General features: G+C 45.2%; 1 long non-coding RNA gene across 2 annotated transcripts; it reads right to left on the bottom strand.

Annotated features, from left to right (window-relative positions):
* Nucleotides 1-282: 282 nt before the first annotated feature.
* LOC110340737 lies at nt 283-18,954 on the bottom strand. 2 transcript variants are annotated; one of them, XR_005875753.1, is made up of 2 exons: nt 18,821-18,954; nt 283-3,043 (listed from the first exon to the last, which is right to left on the bottom strand). It is a non-coding gene; the product is annotated as an uncharacterized LOC110340737 (long non-coding RNA). The 2 variants fall into 2 exon arrangements; XR_002382539.2 differs by lacking the exon at nt 18,821-18,954 and adding an exon at nt 6,900-7,635.
* Nucleotides 18,955-21,708: the final 2,754 nt, after the last annotated feature.

Below are 21,708 nucleotides of genomic sequence, written 5' to 3'. Positions count from 1 at the left end.
GATCCCAGAAGAACCCTGGCAAAGGACAGACACCTCTCAGAGCCCCCAACTGCACTTAGGGTGGCCCTACAGCTCAGAGAGTCTGCCACAGTACCACGCTTACCCTGTTAGAACCACCTGCTGCTCAGCATTCTGCAGAGAAAGCTTCCAGAATTAGGTCATTATCATTTTGTTCTTAAACCAAATGATTTACCTGAAGCCATTTCAGCCAAAGGATACCTTTCACTTTTAAGAGAATGAAAACCTCAGTATCTATTACATCTTGCATAATGAACTCAGAAATGAGAGGCACCCAAGTGATAGTTTAATCATTTCCATCCTCTTATATAATAACACAGATTTTCGCTCAATTACATGAATCATCAAATTTTCTGTAACACTGAATGCACTGGAAAGCTGGGGGAAATATATCCTCAGAAATTAGCTGTTTTTGAAAGGGAAAAAAAAGTCAAAATCGGTTGCGCTCTCTGTGGTTCAATAATTAACCAGCAGTTTTGTCACTTTCAATGATAGGTTGGTCTGTTTCATTGAACCATTTCTGCTGATGGGGGGTGCGTGCCATACAATTCCATGATTCACACCCATACCTCCTGCCACCTAAATCACATGTTCTGTGCAAGCCTGCCTCCTACATAACAAGGCTTTCTTTTCACCTTTGTTATTTGTTCCTTCATGCCTTGGCTGGTGAGCCCTTTGAAAGTGGCAAGACAGAAATAGCCTGGGTAGAAGGTTCAGGAAGTTACCTTGTCTTCTTAAAGCTCCATTCAGTTCCCAGCTGCTAAAAATGTATCTGACAGAATTCAAAAGGGTGACATAAATGAAGTCAACAAAAAATTGAAACTTCATTTCCCCTTTCACCTTAGTATTTAAGCAAGGAAATATTGTGGTGAAATAAAAACAAAAGCCTCTTGAAGAACCAAAGTAAGAATAATTAAAACTGTTTTTCTTTTCAGAAAGATTCAAACTCATGAGCTAGATTTTTCCTCTCTCTGCAGGATGGTCCTTGAGTACAAAGAGGTCCTGTGCCTATTTTTTATGTCATCAAATCTAGCATTCCCTACACATTGCTGAAGACTGGATCCCTCGGGTGATGCTTAAAACCTGTGTCTTTTGCAAAGCCCTTTTGCCTGCTTAGTTTTTTTTGTTGTTGTTGTGGTTTTTGTTGTGTTTTTTTTCTTGTCATCTTGATACAAGTTAGAGACATCTGAGATGAGGACTCTCAAATAGGGGGAAAATGCTTCCATCATACTGGCCTTTAGAGCATTTTCTTGATTAATGATGGATGTGAGAGGACCCAGCCCACTGTGGGTGGTGCCACACCTGGGCAGGTGATCCTGGGTTGTACCAGAAAGGTGGCTAAGCAGGCATGAGGGGCAAACCAGTCAGCAGTGCTCCTCCGTGAATTTTGCTTCGTTTCCTATCTGTAGGCTCTTCCCTTGAATACCCTGTCTTCCCCGCCTAGGAGTTGTGAGATGAAATAAACCCTTCCCTTTCCTGGTTTTTGTTTCTGTTCTTTGGTGATGGTACTTATCATAGCAATAGCAACCTAACTAGGATGCTTGCCTACAGTGATTTCCCATGGTAACTGGGTTTGGGCTTCATTTGATGCAATATCACGTTTTCTGATAGGCCAGATTTCCCCTGTCTCAGGACAACAGAAGGTTGAGTAGCAGTCACTTATTTTAGAAGAACCTAGTTCATTCTTGTTTCCACACTCCTAATTCACCCATTCAGTTTTGCCATATGGTCTCACATCTAGGAAAGCCTCCTTGTGCAAGGGTTTCTTGAGGCCTCCTGGGAATTTTAAGGAGCATAGGCAGGGTTTTCAAAGAAACAAAAATAGTAGGATAGATGAAGACATTGATATGGTTCCTATTCATGCATGTGGATACACATACAAATGCAAGAAGAAGGGTGACTTTTAAGGAATTGGGTTTTGTCATTACGAGAACTGGCAATTCAAAACTCAGTAAGCTTTCAGAACGTGGCAGGAAGCATGTCAGATAAGAGCTGATCTTTGAGTCTTATGTCTGCAGATTCTAGAAACTAAAGCAGATTTCTTGGGTGCTGTCTTGAAGGGATGTCCTTCTACTCTGGTCTTTGAATGATTAGACAAGACCCATGTTGGGTATGCTCTTGGGGAGTTGGGGACTTTCCTTGTTCTTCTTTTTTCTCTTTGCTTCCTGGCTGCCACAGCAGTCTATTCAACTCCATTCTCCAACCACCATGTCCTGAGCTACCACAGGCTAGAAGCAACATGGCCAAGCAACTGTAGACCGAAACCTCACAAACTGTGGGCAGAACAAACCTTTCTTCCTCTCGGGTGATTGAATGTCTGTCGCTGTAACAGAAAGGTAACTTACGCACTTTAAAGATCTTGGGGTTTTAGATAGTTTTTCTGATTGATCATCAGTCCTCCCCACACTATTTCAATGACCCCACTAGTCCTTCTAGTAACTGGAGCCTAGAACCTCCAACCTAGGCCTGTGAGGGCCATCACTCACCTTTGTACCCACCCTGCCTGTCTGGGCTCATACAATGACATGCTGAGGAGCATTTCACCTCCCCAGGGACTAACCTCTGTCTCCCAGATGGAAAAGGAAGGCCCAGACAAATTCCACCTGCAACCTCATTCCTTCCTTCTATTTCCCGGCAAGCAAGTCCAGACCCTAAAAGAAAACAAGCTTTCTTCCTCACTCTTCTTAGAGAACAAATTGGAGCTGCATTCCTGAAAGCAAGTGTTGGCCCATAAGCGAGCTCACCTTGGCCCTGTAGCAGAGCAGAACAGGCAGTGAGGGATATGAAATGTGAATTGCTGGGCTGGTTCTGAACCAGGGCGTGAAGTGACATGGAGCTGCTCTTCAGGAGAGACAAATCCAAGTAATGTGTCAGCAAGTCCTCAGGTGGCTATGCTTTTCTTCCGGCATGTTGGAGGGGACAAGGTAGATGCATCAGGCATGTGCTGGCTATTTGTCTTCTCAACTTGACGTTGTCACATGCAGATTGATGGCGGCCATGTGAGCATAAAAGCAGATGGGCATCCCTAGAAGAAGAGTTGAAAAAATAAAACAAAAACAACTTCAGGCTACAGAAGTGGAGACTATGGGCACGTGGCATGGGGTTTTGGGGTTTTATAGGATGGAAAGGGGGGAACGGTGGGGATGGAAGAAGCCAGCAGATTTTGTGTGTGGATTTCCTTATCGGAAGCTTCTATGGGTGTCGTCAGCCACGTCAACTTTCCTGCCCAGAGCTCTTCAATCCAGCTGAGACCCTCGGGTCTAACCCTTCAGACATAGACTACAGTAACCAGGGAAGAGGAAACTCCAATGATGAAATGCTTCTATCAGATTGGCCTGTGGGCACATGTGTGGGACATTTCCTTACTAAGGATGGATGTGGGGAGTGTGTCCAGGCCACTGTGGGTGATGCCATCCTCAGGCAGGTGGTCCTGGGTGGTATAAGAAAGAAGCTTAAGCAAGCCATGAGGGCAAACCAGCAAGCACCATTCCACCGTGTCCTCTACTTCCGTTCCTGCCCCTCCCCGGCTCCCACCCTGACTTCCCTTGATGATGGACTGTGAGCTGTCAGTGAAATAAACTACTTCCTCCCCCGAGTTTCCTCTTGGCCATGATGTTTATCACAGTAGCAGCAAGGTAGGTAGGACAAAGAGTGGGCTTCCCATATCGTTTTTTTAATATTAATAAGGCATGGGCTGCTCTCCCCTTGTAAGGAGCCATAACCCCTAGGCTAGTCAGAGCTTTTCTGCTCTAAACTATCGTCATAGTCTATTTGTGACCAGAGGTTTACATAATACTTTAATACTTTCTCCCTAGTCACATGTATGTCCATGAGGAGCCACAGGCTGTACAGTAGACATCATAAGAACTAAAGGTCAAGCCAGGCGTTGGTGGTGCATGTCTTTAATCCCAGCACTCGGGAGGCAGGGACCGGCTGATCTCTGTGAATTCGAGGCCAGTATGGTCTACAAAAGGAATGCCAGGAAAGGCTCCAAAACTACACGGAGAAACCCTGTCCCAAAAAACAAAAACAAACAAAACCCAACAACAACAAACCCTAAAGGCCAATTATTTCCTTCATGCGCCTCCACCTCCTGCATGGACCCAGCTCACCCCCAATGCTGTCTCTCTGCCTGGTGTGAACGTGGGCACACTGTGAGGTCCGTCCCAAGGGCTACGCGTGTGAGGTAAATGATACTGGAGATGGAGAATGGGTAAGCTCAGACAGATGCAAAGAGCCTGCTCCTACACATTCCTAGGACAGGAATGACCATAATGGGCAGGCTGATTAGCTTCCCTGAGGTTCTGCCCAGCCCTGAGAGCCCCCCCTTCTGAGAATTCCACTGTTAGCTGGGGAGTCCTGGTTCTGATATTTTCCTTCCCACCTCACCATGCCTCTCAAACCCACAAGCCCAGACATCCTATTATCTACTAAGGGCTGCTCCCAGAGGGTTTTGATTATCCATGAAAACGTCATTTGTTTTCTTCCACCCTGGAAAGCCATTATTACAACCTCCCTCACTTACTTTTCTTGTTGTAACAAAATACCTGATAAATGCAACTTAAGGGTTTATTTTTACTTAGAATTTGAAGTTACAGTCCATGGGCAGCAAGAACATGACAGTTGGTCACCTTGCATTCACATGGAAACAGAGCAAGAGAGAAGGCTGGTGTTTGACTCGCTTTCTCCTTTTGAGAAGTCAGCCCGGACCCTCAGGCCATGGAGTGGCTCTCCCCACTGCAATTAGCCTAATTAAAAAAAACAAACAAATGTGTCCAGAGGTTTGTTTCTATGGTGATTATAAATGTAATCAAGTTGACATTTGAGATTAACCATTGTGGGGCTCCAACTCAACATGTGCCCTTGCAATGACCATGTTTCTTGTTCCTGTGGGTATGGCCACTCAACTTTCAACACCCATACTAAGAACATGGCTTCCAGATACCCCCAAGGACTCCTCTCCACACCCATGGGCACAGCATTCTTTTCCATGGCATCACAGTGCGTGCGTGCGTGCGTGCGTGCGTGCGTGCGTGCGTGTGTGTGTGTGTGTGTGTGTGTGTGTGTGTGTGTGTTCTCAGTAGTGTTCATCAAAGTATGTTTTAGGTCCTTTCCCTTGGAAACAATGAACTTGAATCTTAAACAGGAACTTGAGTATTTTTACACAGGGCATTTTTCAGGGGCTTTATGACATGGTGGAAGCAGTGACTTTGGTGGGAAGGCAGAGAGAAGAAAAGAGTTGTGAAATTCCAGCTCATTTCTTTTCACAACATTCTTTCAGATGGAGAAAAGGGAGGTGTAATACCCTTCCACAGACAAGACACTGAGGCCCACATACTGATGGAATCAACCACAGACCTTCCATGGTTGGGTTTGGGTAACAGCCTAGACTTTCAATTCAGACTTTCTCTCATCCAGGTAAAGAGAACAAACAAAGGAACACGTTAAACCAGACTAGCCAAATAAAATCACATTTCTCAGGAAACTGACTTTTTGCATGCTTGATTGGTGGCCAGGGAAAAGCAAGGGGAGGGAAGAGAAGCTCCCAGCTGGGACTCTGGGTGACATCTCTCTTGCCTATTTGAAAGTGAAGAATTTGAACAATGCTTACCAAAAAAAATGCTAGACATATACAATATACATTCAGTATATTTTTATTCAAATTACATTTGTGTGTTTGTGTGTGTGCGCACCTGGGTGTATGCCACATCACAGGGGGTAGAACACAGAGGACAACTTGCAAGTATAGGTTCTCATCTTCCACTAAATGAGTCCTAGGGCTCCAGTTCAGGTCATCAGATGTAGCAGCAATGTCTTCACCCACCGAGTCACTTCACCAGCCCCAGTGTTCATTTATGGAGATATTTTAGGTATGCATGTTAAGACAGCAATGATCCATGCTTAAATCTAAAGTCATGTGTCCTTTGACTTTAACTTTATTCCTTCCTCATCTGTAAACCTGTAACTTCATGAGAATTTCACAAACAAGATTATGGATGATGTTTACAGTTGGAATGTAACTTGACTTCCTGGTGACTTAGGTGTACATACTACAATAAGGATTCCTTTTGCCCTTTGACCCTCTTGATCTGATTGATCTAGAAGCCTGTAAAATTCACCTCAGCAATTATTATGGCCTTATTTCCCAAAAGGAAATGTCTTGGATAAGAATGAGTATACCAAAACACATTTACTTCATCCCTTGTAACAATGTAGCTTCAGAAGCCACCAAAATTGTATTTATATCTATTGGCCTTAAATGGGTTCTCTTGAGGACCCCTTACCCACACATGAGTAAGTACTGTCCTTTTGCCAAGTACCTTTCTCTCCATTAATGCCCATGCTTGAACATATTATAATCATTTTCTCTATAATGGCATATGTTTATGAAATACTCCCCAAATCAAGTATGCCTCGCTTATACTTATCCTAAATTCATGTCTATAGTGTTTTAAGTCAAGGATCCTAGCTTCATCTGAGTAGAGAGTCTAGAAAGAACTCTTCAGTCTGTTGCTGGTGACAACATGGAGCTGTGTCTTGGGCTTCTGCTACCAGGTCTAGAAGTTCCTGAATGTCCCTTTGTCCTTGAGCCCTTAAAATAATCATGGCATGGGGTCTCCTAAGACACAGTTCCAAATCCCTAACAAATGCAGCCAGTTTGGAGGTAGCCTGAGCTGTGAAATGGTAACCTATCTTTGCTTGGAAGGAAAAATTATCATGCTCGTTGCTCTAGGGCAATTGTTCTCATACTATAGATCTAGACCCCTTGGGAGCCAATAACCTCTTCATAGTGGTCACCTAGCACCATCAGAAAACACTAGCATCCACGATTCATAACAGTAGAAAAATTACAGTTATAAAGTAACAAGGAAAATACTTACATGGTTGGGAGCAGCATAACATGAGGAACTGTGTCAAAGAGTCCCACCTTAGGAAGGCTGAGAAGTACCGCTCTAGGGAAACTGTAAAAATGATCATTATCATTCTAGCAGGGAAGTGGACAGAGCATGGGACACAGTGACAGCCAGGGCTTCCTGTTAGCTTGGCTGGTGGAGGCAGGGCTCATTTTTACTATGTCCAAGTGTTTATTGAACTGACTGTGTAACTATCAAAGGGAGACACATCTGGGGAAGGGGAGGCTTTGAGAAAAGGACGGTGAGGTGCCGGAAGCAGTTTATCCTCTTCTGAACAGAGCCTGAGCTGCCAGACAGCTGCGGAGTGGGAATGGCCCGAAGCCCTTAGGTGGTTTAAGGGCTCCACATCCTGAGAATGGGGTGGAGAAGTTGGTGCCAAGACTTTACTCCTCGAAGCCAGGTCACTCCAGGCCTCATGCCAGGTGAGCTCAAGTCCAGAGGCACAGTGTGAACTGACTGTTACAATGACATCTCTCAGTTCCATGACTGTTACAATGACATCTCTCAGTTCCATGGGACCAGGGCAAGCCAGGGCATTGCAGTAATGGCCAGGGAATTCACTCCAAAGGAAGAGACCCTGATTTCCACAGACTCCAAAGGCCATGGAAAAAACCATCGGGCTGCTTCTCCATCTGCTAAGCAATCACCCTGCCCTGTCTAGCCTCAGGGAAGTCCCTGTTCCTCACATCTAGGGTGAGAATGGTTGTTCTGGACAAGCAGCGAATCTAGTCCAATGCATATATCGCTTGGAAGCTCCAGTGATTGAAATGTCAGCACATCCTGGCTGGCTGGCAGGGACAAGCTGATTGGATTTAATCGGTTCAAAAATGCAAGTGATATAAAAAGTAGCTGTTGAAAGTCAAACCTGCCTGTCATTATCTCATCCATGCTGTTCTCTACTGACAGAAAAACCACACACCCTGTCAGCGCGCAGAGGGTTCCACGATCTTCATCCTGCCTTCCTTTCAGGGAAACAATGATGCAGACGGAAGCCCTTCACAAGTTCTAAGCTGTTTTTCAAACATTGGAGTTGCTGGTGTTGAAAGACATTGTCTGGCCAGAACACTGTGAACTGTGGTTCCAGCAAGAGGAAGAGAAACTGAGTCACATAGGCTACAAAGGGGGGTCTGGTGGCTTGTGGTGGTGGCGCATGCCAGCCTGTTCCATACTCTGCAGGCAAGCTGGATATGAGAAGTCGCACACTACTTCTCCAATACTCTTTGAACTTTGACAAGTTTATCACAGACACGGGGCATTCTGTTTCTTCAGGGTTGGAGGCTGATTCATGTTGCCCTACAATAAAGTACAAAGGCCAAAGCCTGTCTACTCTCCCGGGAAGCAACAAACAGCTCTGAGAGTGGTGTCCTTCCGGCTTGTCAGTAGGGGAAAAATCTATTTATGAATATTCATTCACTGCTCATTTAGGAGTGCTCTGTGAAAAGACCCCTTTTCAGATGATGAGAATAGGCACAAAGGGGTTTGATGAATTCCTTTCTCAGCTGTCTCCTACCCCAGATCACAAGCAACGGTTGTCATAGAGAACTGGTTTACAAAGAAAACGTCTGCAGATGTGTGGGCTTCTCAGTGAAGCTGCCTCCCGTTCTCCTGCAGAAAAGAAAACAGAGGAAAGAAAGGAAGAAAAAAGAAAACAGATTCTTTGAACCACAGATCCCTAAACCAGTGAAATTTCAGCTCCTGACGAGAATAGATAGCATCCATGTTCATACTTCCTAAAAAGGTAGGATTGAGTATGGAGACATCTGCCTGAAGCCTCCCCTGTTCCCTCCTTTTACTGGGCTCCTCCCACTCTGACATTGCAGACCCCTCCCACACACACACACACACACACACTCACACACACACACACCTCTGGTTTATTTTACAGGCTGTTTCATTCTTCTACAATTAATGAACCAACTGCTTATAGGGCCCTTGTAGAACAGGGGAGTTGTTATATACATTGCCAGCTTTGCCATGTCTCTCTGCATTATTGAGTCCCCTTAATAAAGCATTTTGTGGAAGGAACTAGAAGAAACCATCCTGAATGAGGTAACCCAGTCACCAAAAGACAAACATGGGTATGCACTCATTCATACATGGATGGTAGACATAGGGCAAAGGATTACCAGTCTACAACCCACACCTTCAGAGAAGCTAGGAAACAGGGAGGACACTAAGAGAGACATACGTGGTCCCCTGGAGAAGGGGAAAGGGACAAGATCTCCTGAGCTAATTGGGAGCATAGGGGGAGGGGAGAGAGGGTTGGAAGAAAGAGAAGGGGAGAAGAGGAAGAGAGAGGAGAACATGAGGGAGCAGGAAGATTGAGTCAGGGGAAGAATAAAGGACAGCAAAAAAAGAGATACCATAATAGAGGGAGCCATTATAGGTTTAAAGAGAAATTTGGCAGTAGGGAAATGTCCAATCTACAAGGTTGACCCTAACTAACAATTTAAGCGATAGTGGAGAGGCTACTTTAAATGCCCTTCCCTGATAATGAGATTGAGGACTACCTTATATGCCATCCTAGAGCCTTCATCCAGTAGCTGATGGAAGCAGAAGCAGACACCCACAGCTAAACACTGAACTCTGGAATCCAGCTGCAGGGAGGGAAGAGTGATGAGCAAAGGAGTCAAGACCAGGCTGGAGAAACCCACAGAAACAGCTGACCTGAACAAGGGGAGCTCATGGACCCCAGACTGATAGCTGGGAAACCAGCACAGAACAGATCCAACACCCCTGAATGCTGAATATGGGTGTCTGATGAGGCCTAGGCAATCTATGGGGCCTTGGATAGTGGGTCAGTATTTATCCCTAGTACAGGAATGAACTTTGGGAGACCACTTCACATAGAGGGATACTCTCCTAGCCTAGACACATGGGGGAGGGCCTAGGCCCTGCTCCAAATGATATGACAGACTTTGAAGATCCCCATAGAAGGCCTCACCTTCCCTGGGGAGCAGAAAGAGGGTGGGTTAGGGGGCTAGTAAGGGACAGGGGAGGAGGGGAAGGAAGGGGAACTGGGATTGGCACGTAAAACAAGCTTGTTTCCAATTTAAATTTTAAAAATCAGAAAAATAAAGCATTTTGTTGTTATTTTATTTTAAAATTTTGTTTTGGTCTTTTCAGACAGGGCTTCATGTAGCACTGGCTGCTCTGAAACTTTCTATGCAGCTAAGAGTGGCCTTGAACTTCTGATCTTCTTGCCCTACATCCCAAGTGCTAGGATTACAAGTATGTGGCATCATATCCAGCCATTGGTTAGTATTGTGTGTGCATGTCTGTGTGTGTGTGTGTGTGTGTGTCTGTATGTGTGTGTGCATGTGTTCTTGCTATATGTTCTCTTGAGATACATCCTTTCTCATATCATACATGCCGATGCACACTTTCCTTTGAGTACACACTGAGCTAGGAACATGCATTTTGACTTGATGATGATGATGGAGGAGGACAAGATGCAGGCACAAGCACAGCAATTGTATTCACTATAACCCGTCTTAGTTAATTCTTACAACACCATTCCACGGCTCCTTATTATCCCCTCTTTATAGATGAAGAAACTAAGGCTCAAAAAGGCTAATGAGTCTGCTTGACTTTGAAAATGGTAAGTTCTGTAGGAGGTGAGCAGTGAGGAGAGACATGAATGGGCTCTTTCAACCAGGGAAGAGCCACTCTGATGAAAGGTCGAGGGGCGGGGAGTACAGAGGAGGACCTGCCAGAGTTGCCAGGAAGGGCTGTAAAGGCCACACCTTACAGGAAGGAGGCAAGGTCTGACTCACCGAAGAAGAGGAAGTGCCAATAAAGGAGAATCACCAGCCTGGGCAACAAGTGTACCTTCTCATAAAGCACAGGACAAGTGGACCAGCTTTGCATATATATGTGTCCACATGAGTTTACGTGCAACTTGTGCATGCAGTACCCATAGAGGCCAGAAGCAGTGTCAGGTCTCCTGGGGGTGGAGTCACAAAACGTTGTGAGCCACCATGTGGGTGCTGAGAACCAAATCTGTGTCCTTCTATGAGATCATCCAGTGCTCTAATCACAAAGCCCCCAGATCAGCTTTGCACCAAAAAAAAAAAAAAAAAAAAAAAAAAAAAGATCTTAAAGAGAGTCATCCTGCACCAAGTTACACCTTCCACTTGCTAATACAGCTTCAGCCCAACCTCTACTGGATCCTTTTGAAAACCAGGCCTGGCCTTGGATTCTATGGGGGTGGTGGGTGCTCCTGGATATGACAGTCTTGGTGACCGTTTTTTATTTTTCAGTGTGTGTGTGTGTGTTTAAGTATGTTCATGGAGGCCAGAAAAGATTGTCAGATCCCCTTCAGCAGGAGTTATAGGTAGGTGGTATGGGTGTTGGCAACCTCAGGTCTCCTGCAAGAGCAGCATGCTTTCTTGACCACTGAGATATCTACTCTTGGTGTTAGAACAAAAGACCTTAGCTTGAGTTCTAAGGGATCAACTTAGCATCTGTTCATCTCTCAGTCAGGTAGCGCGATACAGAGAAAGAATAATCTGATTGTTCATGCCCAAGTTACTAACCTCCAAAACAGGGAAGGGGTGGGATCAGTCCACTCATCGTGTGTGTGTGTGTGTGTGTGTGTGTGTGTGTGTGTGTGTGTGTGTGTGTGTGTTGGGGTAATCCCTGCAAAGAATAGTGGAGATGTAATCAACATAAGAAATTGCATAGAAGCTGGGTGGTGATGGCACACACCTTTAATTCCAGCACTTGGGAGGCAGAGGCAGGTGGACCTCTGAGTTCAAAGGCCATCCTGGTCTACAGAATGAGTCCCAGGACAGCCAAAGTTATACAGAGAAACCCTGTCTCAAAAAGAAGAGGAGAGCCAGGCATTAGTGGTGCACATCTTTAATCCCAGCACTCGGGAGGCAGAGGCAGGTGGATCTCTGTAAGTTTGAGGCCAGCCTGGTCTACAGAGTGAGTTCCAGAACAGCCTCCAAAGCAATACAGAGAAACTCTGTCTCAAAAGAAAAAAAAAAAAGAAGAGGAGGAGGAGGAGGGAAGAAAGGAAGTGAGGGAGAGATGATAGACAGGCATGAGAGGTACCCACAAAGCAAGACTACACAGGCTATGGTAAGGAGTTGAAATTCCATGCTCAGAACCCGAGAAGCCACCCAAGGATTTTAAGCATAGGGGTGACCTGATGGCATGTCAACAACATTCTGACTCCAGGCTAGTGATAGGATTAGAGGAGGGACCTGCGTATGCAAAGATTTGATTCAGGGCTGTGATGGAAGACAGAGTTTGAAGTCTTGAACCAGTGTAGCAGTAACAGGAGCTAATGAAACTTGGACAGATCTGAGATTACTTTTGTGGAAGGGTGATGTCCCCATTGATGCATTAGAGTCACCAGTATGGTTTGGTCACCATGCCATACACCTTGGTATGAACCAAGTTGCTATCTACCAAGAGAGAAAAATGACAGGGGAAGTGGGAGACCAGGACAAATGAGGAGGCAGAATACCAAGAAAGACACAGAATAAAAGTCTTCTCTAGAGTTCTGAGTCCAGGAATCATCGCATACAGACATGAGATGATCTGCGATCACTTAGGGGATCATGTGGACCGAGCAAAGAAGGGACACTAGCATGGTTCCCCAACAAGATCTATTCAGCCTCTAAGCAAATGTGCCTACATCCATTTCCATACCATGCTGTCTACCACCCCTGAATACTCATTTAATGATCAATCCACGCTTGCTCTCTCCAGAGTCCTGGACTTCACTAACCTATTGCTGATGCAGGCTTCCTGGGTGCAACAATATCCTTTGCTTGCATGTATGTCACATTCCCCCAGCTTCGATGGTAAACTCGCAGAAGACAGATTTATACCTATCTTCTCTCCAATGTCTGCTAGGTGTCTCAGAAGAGAGTTGTTCTTTTTTTTTTAATCTGTAGAGCAACAACAACATTGACTCTGGCTTTCTGTTAATAGTTTTGGGCCAGTCGTTAGAAATTAATCTCAAACGCCTAGATTTGGAGAGCCAGCAGATCAGCGGGATGCACTAGTTGCCTAATGCTTTAAAATACTAATGACAAATAAAGGCTTGCAGCAGAAGAATATGATTCCATCTAGATGGAAAGGAGCCAACTTCCATCTAGATGGAAGGGAGCTTCCCACAGAGAAAAATTAGAGTGTTAAAATGAATGCCTTTCAACCACCTCAACTATCCCTGAACAATGTCCCTCAGCGGACAGCATCTCAGGATGTCCGTGCCCATTAACACTCCTTCTTCCCTTCCCAGACCAGAGTCCACAGCTTCTAGGATGTAGGCATCCCAAAAGGCTTCCAGGTGGTTCCACTGGGTTCCCAAGCCCTGAGTGCCTAGTGGGCAGTGGAGACCTGAAAGTCCTCAGTCACAGCTCTCTCCTGTTGATGTCACCAACCACTCCCAGCAGGCTCTCCCCCACACCATCCCCAGGCTCCCTGGTTGCATGTGCCTCAACAGGATCCCAATTCTCTCCAGCCTTTCCAGCTATCCTTCATCTGGTTCTGCTGGCTACCTTCCAGCACTCTCCAATTGGGCAACTCACTATCCCTTCTCTTGTAAACACTCTTCAAGTTGGCAGCCCCTGGTGGTTATGACAAGACTAAAAGAGAGTTGCTAGCTATGAGTCAGTTTTCTTAAGCTGATTATCACTCTTCGTCAGCCCTGAGTGTCTTCTAGAGGTCATATCATTTCCCCCTTTGACTCATGTTTCCTGTCCAAACTGATGTAACTTCAGTCTGTCACTTGATGTAGCCCTGCCTCCTTACCTACTGGATGTCAGCTTAGCTCCTGGACTCAACCTTCGGAGCTGTGCGATAGAAAGAGACCCATCTGGAACATGAGCTTGGCTCGACCACATCAGCTGGTGTCTGATTTATCAGCTGCTGAATCAGTGTTTCCTGGTGAGGAAAACGTGGGAGGTAAAAACACTTCAAAGGGTTACTGTGAGCATTGAAGGAGATTACATAAGGAAAATGCCAGGAACCAATCTTGGACCCAAGTAAGGAGGGACTCAGCACACATTAGGCTGACCATTTGAAATGCCATTTGAAAAAGTCAAAAATGGGCAGTGTTGACAATTCCATGTAGTTCTCCTGGCCTTACACACTAATAGCGTGCCATTAGTCTGTCTGGGTTACTGAGTACAGAGACTCTTGGAGGCAGGACCTCAGAATTGCCTTTTACTTACATCGAAAAAGAAGCAAAGAATGCCAGCTCAACACTAAACACATTCAATGACAGAAGAGTTCGGCAAAACCAATTTAAGAGAGAAGTTGACAATGTGACCAAATGCCTTAGTTTGGAGAAGATGGCAATTTCCTGGGGTCAGATTCCAGCTCTCTTGTTCACCAGTATTGTGAATTTCAGTGATTTGGAACCAGACTGAGTCCCCAGTTTTCTCCATCGTGTGGGACTAACACGAGATCACCGTGAGGACTAAACCAAGGACTCTGTACAAAGATCTTACTATGTGGAAGAATTAGGCTGGGGCTGCAGCCCAGAGCAAGAGTGCTTACCTTGCATATGCAAGACCTGGGTTCACTCTGCAGCAGGAGAGAATAGAGGTGGCAGACCCCAGGACCGCCCACCACCAAGGTGCAGAGACTGCTCATCATGGCAGGATGGAAATCACGTTTGAGTTTGGATTCAACGTTAATTGGATTTGACTTCCTTCTAAGCACTTTCACACACGTTTGAGTACAACAACACACAGCGTGTCTGCCACATAGGCAAAGGCAGTACCATTCCGTTATAAAATGAGACACCAGGCACGACACAGAGAAAGACTCCGATTGCCTTTCTGGGGAGGCAGAATGGACAGACAGGTTCCTTCTGGGTCAGGAAAATGCCCCTCCCTCCCCAATCCTCGTGTTTTGTGAGCAGCCAGAGAGGCCTAAAAGGATGGGCAGGTGGTTTGCACAAGGACAGATTTCAGTTATAAAAATGCTCAACAGCAAGTGGTACTCTTCTTTTCACACCTGCCAGGCTGCCCTTAAAGACTATTTTATTCAGGGGGTTCATCAGGTAAAGGCACTTGTTAAGCCTGATAAACCAAGATCCCAGGAACCTACATGGTGGAAGAGAGGAGCCAATTGTCCTCCGACATCCATGTGTGTATGAGCTGTGGCTCACACAAACACACACAGAGAGAGAGAGAGAGAGAGAGAGAGAGAGAGAGAGAGAGAGAGAGAGAGAGAGAGAGAGGAGAGAGAGAGAGATTTTTTTAAATTGAAGGTTTTAGTTGTTTTTTGAAGCAGGATCTCATGTTGCTGAGGCTGGCCACAAACTCAGTGTGTGCATGAGACAGACATTGAACTCCTGACGCCGCCCCCAGAGCCACCTCCCAAAAGCTTAGGTTACAGGCATATACCATCAGTGTCTGCTTCTCTCACTTGCCACGGTTAAGGCATTCACTCATTATCAGGTGGTTCTCAGGGGTTCCTCTGACGCAAATGAGACATGGCTGGCACAAACACAGGAATGCACACATGTGCCAGCTATACCGCTACCTGATTTGCCTCACACTCTAACAGGAACACTTTAGACAGGGCACTTAGAAATTGCCAGAAGATCTTGAAATAGCACCATTTTTATTCTTTTTTCTAGCACCTTTGGAAGGAAAAGTAGCGAAATATGAAACTGGAATTCAAGTAACCCCGAAGGCAACAGGCTCTCCCTTCTCGGCCATCCCACTGGGAGGCAGACCTCAAGATCACACTTCCCACATGCGACCTTCTGCACCACAGGAACCTTCCAAGGTTTCACAAGAGTCAGCGGAGATGGTGCTTCTCTAAAATACAGGGCAGGCAAGTCTGAAGACATCAAGACAGCTGGGAAGATAGTCATGTCACTTGCTGTCAACTGGAGGTCCCTTGATGGTGGCCAGTGACAACATACATGGGAATCCAATGATGGCATGGTTCCATGGACCCTCTTCTGGGTGCCTGTGACTGGGAAAGCCTCCTCTAAGCAACAGTGTCTGCCTCTCTCACTTGTTGGTTATATTCTTGCTAGTTTTAAACTGTCTACAATGAGGGCTGGGGGAGGTAGAGCATTATTTTGTTTTGTTTTTGTTTTCTCAAGACAGGGGTTTCTCTGTGTAACAACCCTGGATGTTCTGGAACTCAATTTGTAGACTAGAGTGGCCTCGAACTCAAAGAGATCCTCCTGCATCTGCCTCGCAAGTGCTGGGATTAAAGGTGTGTGCCACCACTGCCCACAAGACAAGGCATTATTAATGTAACTCTCTTTCTTGAATCTTTCAGAATATTCTGAAATTTTAGCACAAGGTGGATTATGGTATGTGTGTAAGGAAAATATATGTGCGTTTCCTTATTCTGGAATGTTAAGAGAACAAAAATAAAGTGAAATAATAATAACAGTAACAGATAGGATTCCCTGTCCATCCTTTCCATACTGTCCTTCTGCACCTCTTGCTATAAGAGCAGTGGAGTTTCCAAATCTTCCAGATCCTTAATCCTCTGTCAGACTTTTCTCTCTTCCCTTTCTCACTGTCATCTGGGCTAATCCCTCAGATCACTCTTCAAGCTCACAAATTTCCATTCAAATTATGTCTCTTTGATTTATCAGCAGCAGAATATTTCATTGACAAGTCTAAACACGAAGAAATGGTAAAAACTGGAAGAAGGTCACAGTTATCAAAAGAAGCCATTTCCCACGCCCTTGAGTCAGAACAGACAGTAATCACTGAAATGACAACTCTTATATTAATGTACAAATCTAAAGCAATCTTAGCAAAACCACAGGAGAACTGTTTGCAATGGGTAAGTCTAAGGTGAGTGTGGGTGCATTTCGAGGCAGTGGGCCTTGTCTCTTTTCTTACCAAAGGCCCCATTTAAAAGAAAATGAGCTATAAAGAAAACAAAAAGAAACCAAAGATTCACAAAATACAAAGTGAATGAAGACGACACAAATTTGGAAGGCAGGACTGATGGGTGAAAGGTGAGTGATCGGCAGGGCAGAGGAGGTGGTGATCTAAGCCACACAAAGAGAATCGCTGAGGAGGGGGGATAACCAGGTGAAGAAAGCGCTGAGCAGAACCCGGGCTTCTCCACACTGGAGTCAGCGAGGGTTTAGTGAGGCTGGGTCAAGGCGTGGCTGGAGGTGTGTGGATGCAGGACGTGCGGTTAGACTAGAGATGAAAGAGTCACTCTCCTGACAACTTGGCTGGGAACAGCTTAGACTCAAGGTTACTTAGACAGTGGCAGCCCAGGGATGGTACATGAAGTTTGCAGAAGAAAACGGTTGAGCTACACAGTCATCCTAGTTTGCTCTCTCTTGCTGCAATCAAGTACCATGGCTTGATTTATTTGGCTCACACATCCTGATGACAGTCTGTCATGAAGACAAGTTAGGAAAGGAACTCGGGCAGGAACCTGGAGGCAGGAACTGAAACGGAGGCCACCGGGGAGCTTGCTCATTGGCCTGCTCAGTTCAGCTTGATACACGTATATACCAAGACCACCTGCCGAGAGATGGAACCAACCACAATGGGCTTGGCCCGCCCATCTCAAGAAAATGACAGGCTTGCATCCAGGCCAATCTGATGGAGGCACTTTCTCAACCTAGGTTACCCTCTTCCTAGATGACCCTGGCTTGTGTCACGTGAACAACTACAACAAAAATCTCTGACATCAAAGAGAAAAGACAAGTGTCAGAAATAGGGGAAGCATCCAGAGGGGACCGATAACACAGGATGGAAAGAAGACTTTCAAGTCTGCAACGCATAGGGAAGTAAGTGATGAAACCTCAGCTCAGGTCCAGATGCAGAGGTTATGCATAGAGGTAAATTAAATAGTGAGAAATAATAGTTTCTTCTGGAAAGGAAAATTTAATCAAAATAAGAAACTCAGTAAAGTTTCTTTGTTGAATAAATCTAGACACCAGCACAAAAGAATTTGCTCTGAATATCTAAGAAGGCCACACCCAACCAAAATGGTATTGGGTGGGTTGGGGTAGGAAAAGGAAGTTTGAAAACAATGTGGCAGTAAAATTTCATAGCAAGAAAAATGAAAGTCTACAGGGAAATGGGTGAAATAAGGCTTATTCTCACCAAAACCTTGGACCTTATGAGAGACAAGAAGACCAGCTTTCCCTGAGAAGGAAAAGCAGCTGCAGCCTGGAGCTTGGTGGCTTCCCTGGACACAACAGACCAGAGACCTACAAGTGGAACCCTCATCCCTGACACAGGAAGTTGAGGTACCAGGGGCTTTGCTCCTGAACAGAGCATCTGAAGCCTGTCCGTGTGCTAGAACACTCAGAGAACTCTAAAACTCCCAAATCCAGGCCACACTGCAGATGGGTCAAAGCCCAGTCACCAAAGCCCAGTCACCGGGAGCAGGGCAGGGACATCAGTGTATGGAGCTTGCTAGAGACGTCAGAGAGAATGCAGGCCCATGACCTGCTGGGAGGGAGAGTGAACTGCAAACAGGTGTTCTGAGGTGAACGATTCAGGAGACTCCATGCAGAAACTCCATGAAAGTGGCCTTACAGTGTCGGAGTATGCTCTATGCAGGCAGATGTTTTCAGAAAAAAACAAAAAACCCTCAGGTGACTTCTACAAATAAACCCTCGAGCAGAATGAGGTCCTTGCGAGTGACCACCAAGACAAAAGAAACAAACCCATGCAACTTCAGGTTGTGTCAGGTGTGTGTTGTGCGAAATGTTTTGTACTCTCTTGGCTTTTGTGGGGGGGGGGCACGACAGCAGCTCCCAAATAAATCACACAAGGGAGCTTATTATTAGTTAAGAATGCCTGACCTTAGCTTGGCTTTTTTCTATAGAAGCCAGCTTTTCTTACCTTAAATTATCCCAATTACCTTTCCCTTCTGGGCTTTTTATCTTTCCCTTCTGTATTTCTTACCTCCCCTCTTACTCCATGGCTAGCTGGGTCGCTGGGTGGCTGGCCCCTGATGTCCTCCGCTCGGCCTCTTGCTGCTCTCTTCCTTGGTTCTCCTTCAGGTATCCTCTCAGCCTGCCAGCCCCGCCTATCCTTGCTCCTGCCTCACTATTGGCCGTTCAGCTCTTCATTAGGACCATCAGGTGTTTTAGACAGGCACAGTAACACAGCTTCACAGAGTCAAACAAAAGTCACACACCTTAAAATAATATTCTACCAATTGAGAATCCATCTACCTCAAGAACCAGCAATACCACTTTTGGGCACATACCCAAAGGATGCACACTCAAACCACACGGACATTTGCTCATCTATGGTCATAGCAGCATTATTTGTAATAGCCAGAACCTGGGATCAACCTAGATGCCCCTCAACTGAAGAGTGGATAAGGAAAATGTGACACATTTACACAATGGAGTACTACTCAGCTGTAGAAAACAATGGCATCTTGAAATTTGCAGGCAAATGGATGGAACTAGAAAAAGCCATCCTGAGTGAGGTAACCCAAACCCAGAAAGACAAATATAATATGTATTCACCCATAAGTGGATATTAGGCATAAAGCAAAGGACAACCAGACTATAGGCCATTAACCCCAGAGAACCTAGAGGACCCTAAGAGAGAAATATATAGATCTGCCTAGGAAAGGGAAATAGATAAGATCTCCTGATTAAATTGGGAGCATGGGGGGGCATGGGGAGGATGGAAGGAGAGAGGGGAGGGGGAAATGTATAGCTCAATAAAATAATGGTAAAAATAAAATAAAAATAATATTCTACCACAGGTGTGGTGACCTATGCCTATAATCCCAGCACTGTGCAACTGTCCAAGGACAGCCTGTGTTATACAGTGAGACCTGAATGTGTGTCCAAGGGCAGCCTGTATTATACAATGAGACCTGAATGTATGTCCAAGGCAGCCTGTGTTATACAGTGAGACCTGAATGTGTGTCCAAGGGCAGCCTGTGTTATACAGTGAGACCTGAATGTGTGTCCAAGGACAGCCTGTGTTATACAGTGAGACTTGAATGTATGTCCAAGGACAGGCTGTGTTACACAGTGAGACCTGAATGTATGTCCAAGGGCAGGCTGTGTTATACAGTGAGACCTGAATGTGTGTCCAAGGACAGCCTGTGTTATACAGTGAGACCTGAATATATGTCCAAGGCAGCCTGTATTATACAATGAGACCTGAATGTATGTCCAAGGCAGCCTGTGTTATACAGTGAGACCTGAATGTGTGTCCAAGGCAGCCTGTGTTATACATACAGTGAGACCTGAATGTGTGTCCAAGGGCAGGCTGTGTTATACAGTGAGACCTGAATGTATGTCCAAGGACAGCCTGTGTTATACAGTGAGACCTGAATGTATGTCCAAGGATAGCCTGTGTTATACAGTGAGACCTGAATGTGTGTCCAAGGGCAGGCTGTGTCATACAGTGAGACCTGAATGTGTGTCCAAGGGCAGCCTGTGTTATACAGTGAAGCCTGAATGTGTGTCCAAGGGCAACATGGGCAACATAGTGGAAAAAAGAAATTCAGATAGTGAAAATGTTGGGTACAGAATTCAGTCATTTTCTGAATTCAGAAATTCATAATACAGAATTTTCTGTGTTCAAAGATAAAATGAAAACCCTAAACAATCATCAGAAAGGTAACGTCTACACCAGTGGCTCTCAACCTTAATACTGCAACTCTTTAGTACAGTTCTTCATGCTGTGGTGACCTCAACCATAAATCATTTTCATTACTTCTTCAAAATTGCAATTTTGCTACTCTTATGAATCATAATGTAAATATCTGATATTCAAGACAAATGATGTATGACTTCTGTGAAAGGGTTGCTCAACCCCCAAAGGGTAACTACCCGCAGGTTGAGAACCTCTGATCTATACAAAGTGACTGATTTGGAAGGACCAGGATGGAGATTCTAAACTACAACATGCAATAGTCACAATTAAGAAATTTATGAATAAAAAAGTCTGCTAAATGGTAGAGGACTTGCCTAACATTCACAAGGGCCTGGGTTTAATCCCCAACACTACTAAAAAATTGTTTTGAATTGATAGATCAGATGTAGCTAAAAATTATATGACAGACTATGATATACATCAGGAAATAACATTCAGAAAGACTACTGTTGTTTTCACTAAATTCAGCAACTTGAGCAACTGCGGTGGCAACTCCGCAGCTCCCAGGAACAGTTTGGCCACACTGGCCATCACAGCCAGACAGGATTTCTGTTCCCTCAGGCACCAGCTCTATCACAGCCACTGAAGGAAAATCCCTATCCCTCTGTAGAACTCAGAATTCAAAGTGAAATTCTGCTTGCTCAGAGAGGCTGAATAGCAAGTAGCTAACCTCCTCTCCCAGCTCATATCTCCCCCAAAACCCAGGAGTCCTTCTGCTCAGCCTCTGCCCCGTGTTGCTGGCTCAGGCCTTTAATCCCAGCACTTGGGAGGCAGAAGTGGGGGGGCCTCTGTGAGTTCAATACCAGCCTGGTCTACAGAGCGAGTGAAAGAACAGGCTCCAAAGCTACACAGAGAAACCCTATCTCAAGAAAACCAAAACAATAAAAACAAAACAAAAAAAAAAACCCTAGCTATACATGGTTCCTCCCTACCACTTCCTGACTCAACCTCCTGACCCCAGGTTTATTTTATTTAATCAAACAAATTTAACACGTCGTTACACCATACCATTAAAACAAATGTTCCATAGCATAAACACTTCTTAAATTAATATTCCACAACAGACTACGAAAGAAAGAAAGAAAGAAAGAAAGAAAGAAAGAAAGAAAGAAAGAAAGAAAGAAAGAAAGAAAGAAAGAAAGAGAGGGAGGGAGGGAAGGAGG

Source organism: Mesocricetus auratus, unplaced genomic scaffold (assembly GCF_017639785.1).
Source record: "Mesocricetus auratus isolate SY011 unplaced genomic scaffold, BCM_Maur_2.0 Super-Scaffold_6730, whole genome shotgun sequence".
Taxonomy (NCBI): Eukaryota; Metazoa; Chordata; class Mammalia; order Rodentia; family Cricetidae; genus Mesocricetus; species Mesocricetus auratus.
Note: the sequence above shows the minus strand (reverse complement) of the source record. Positions and strands in the feature narration are given on the sequence as shown.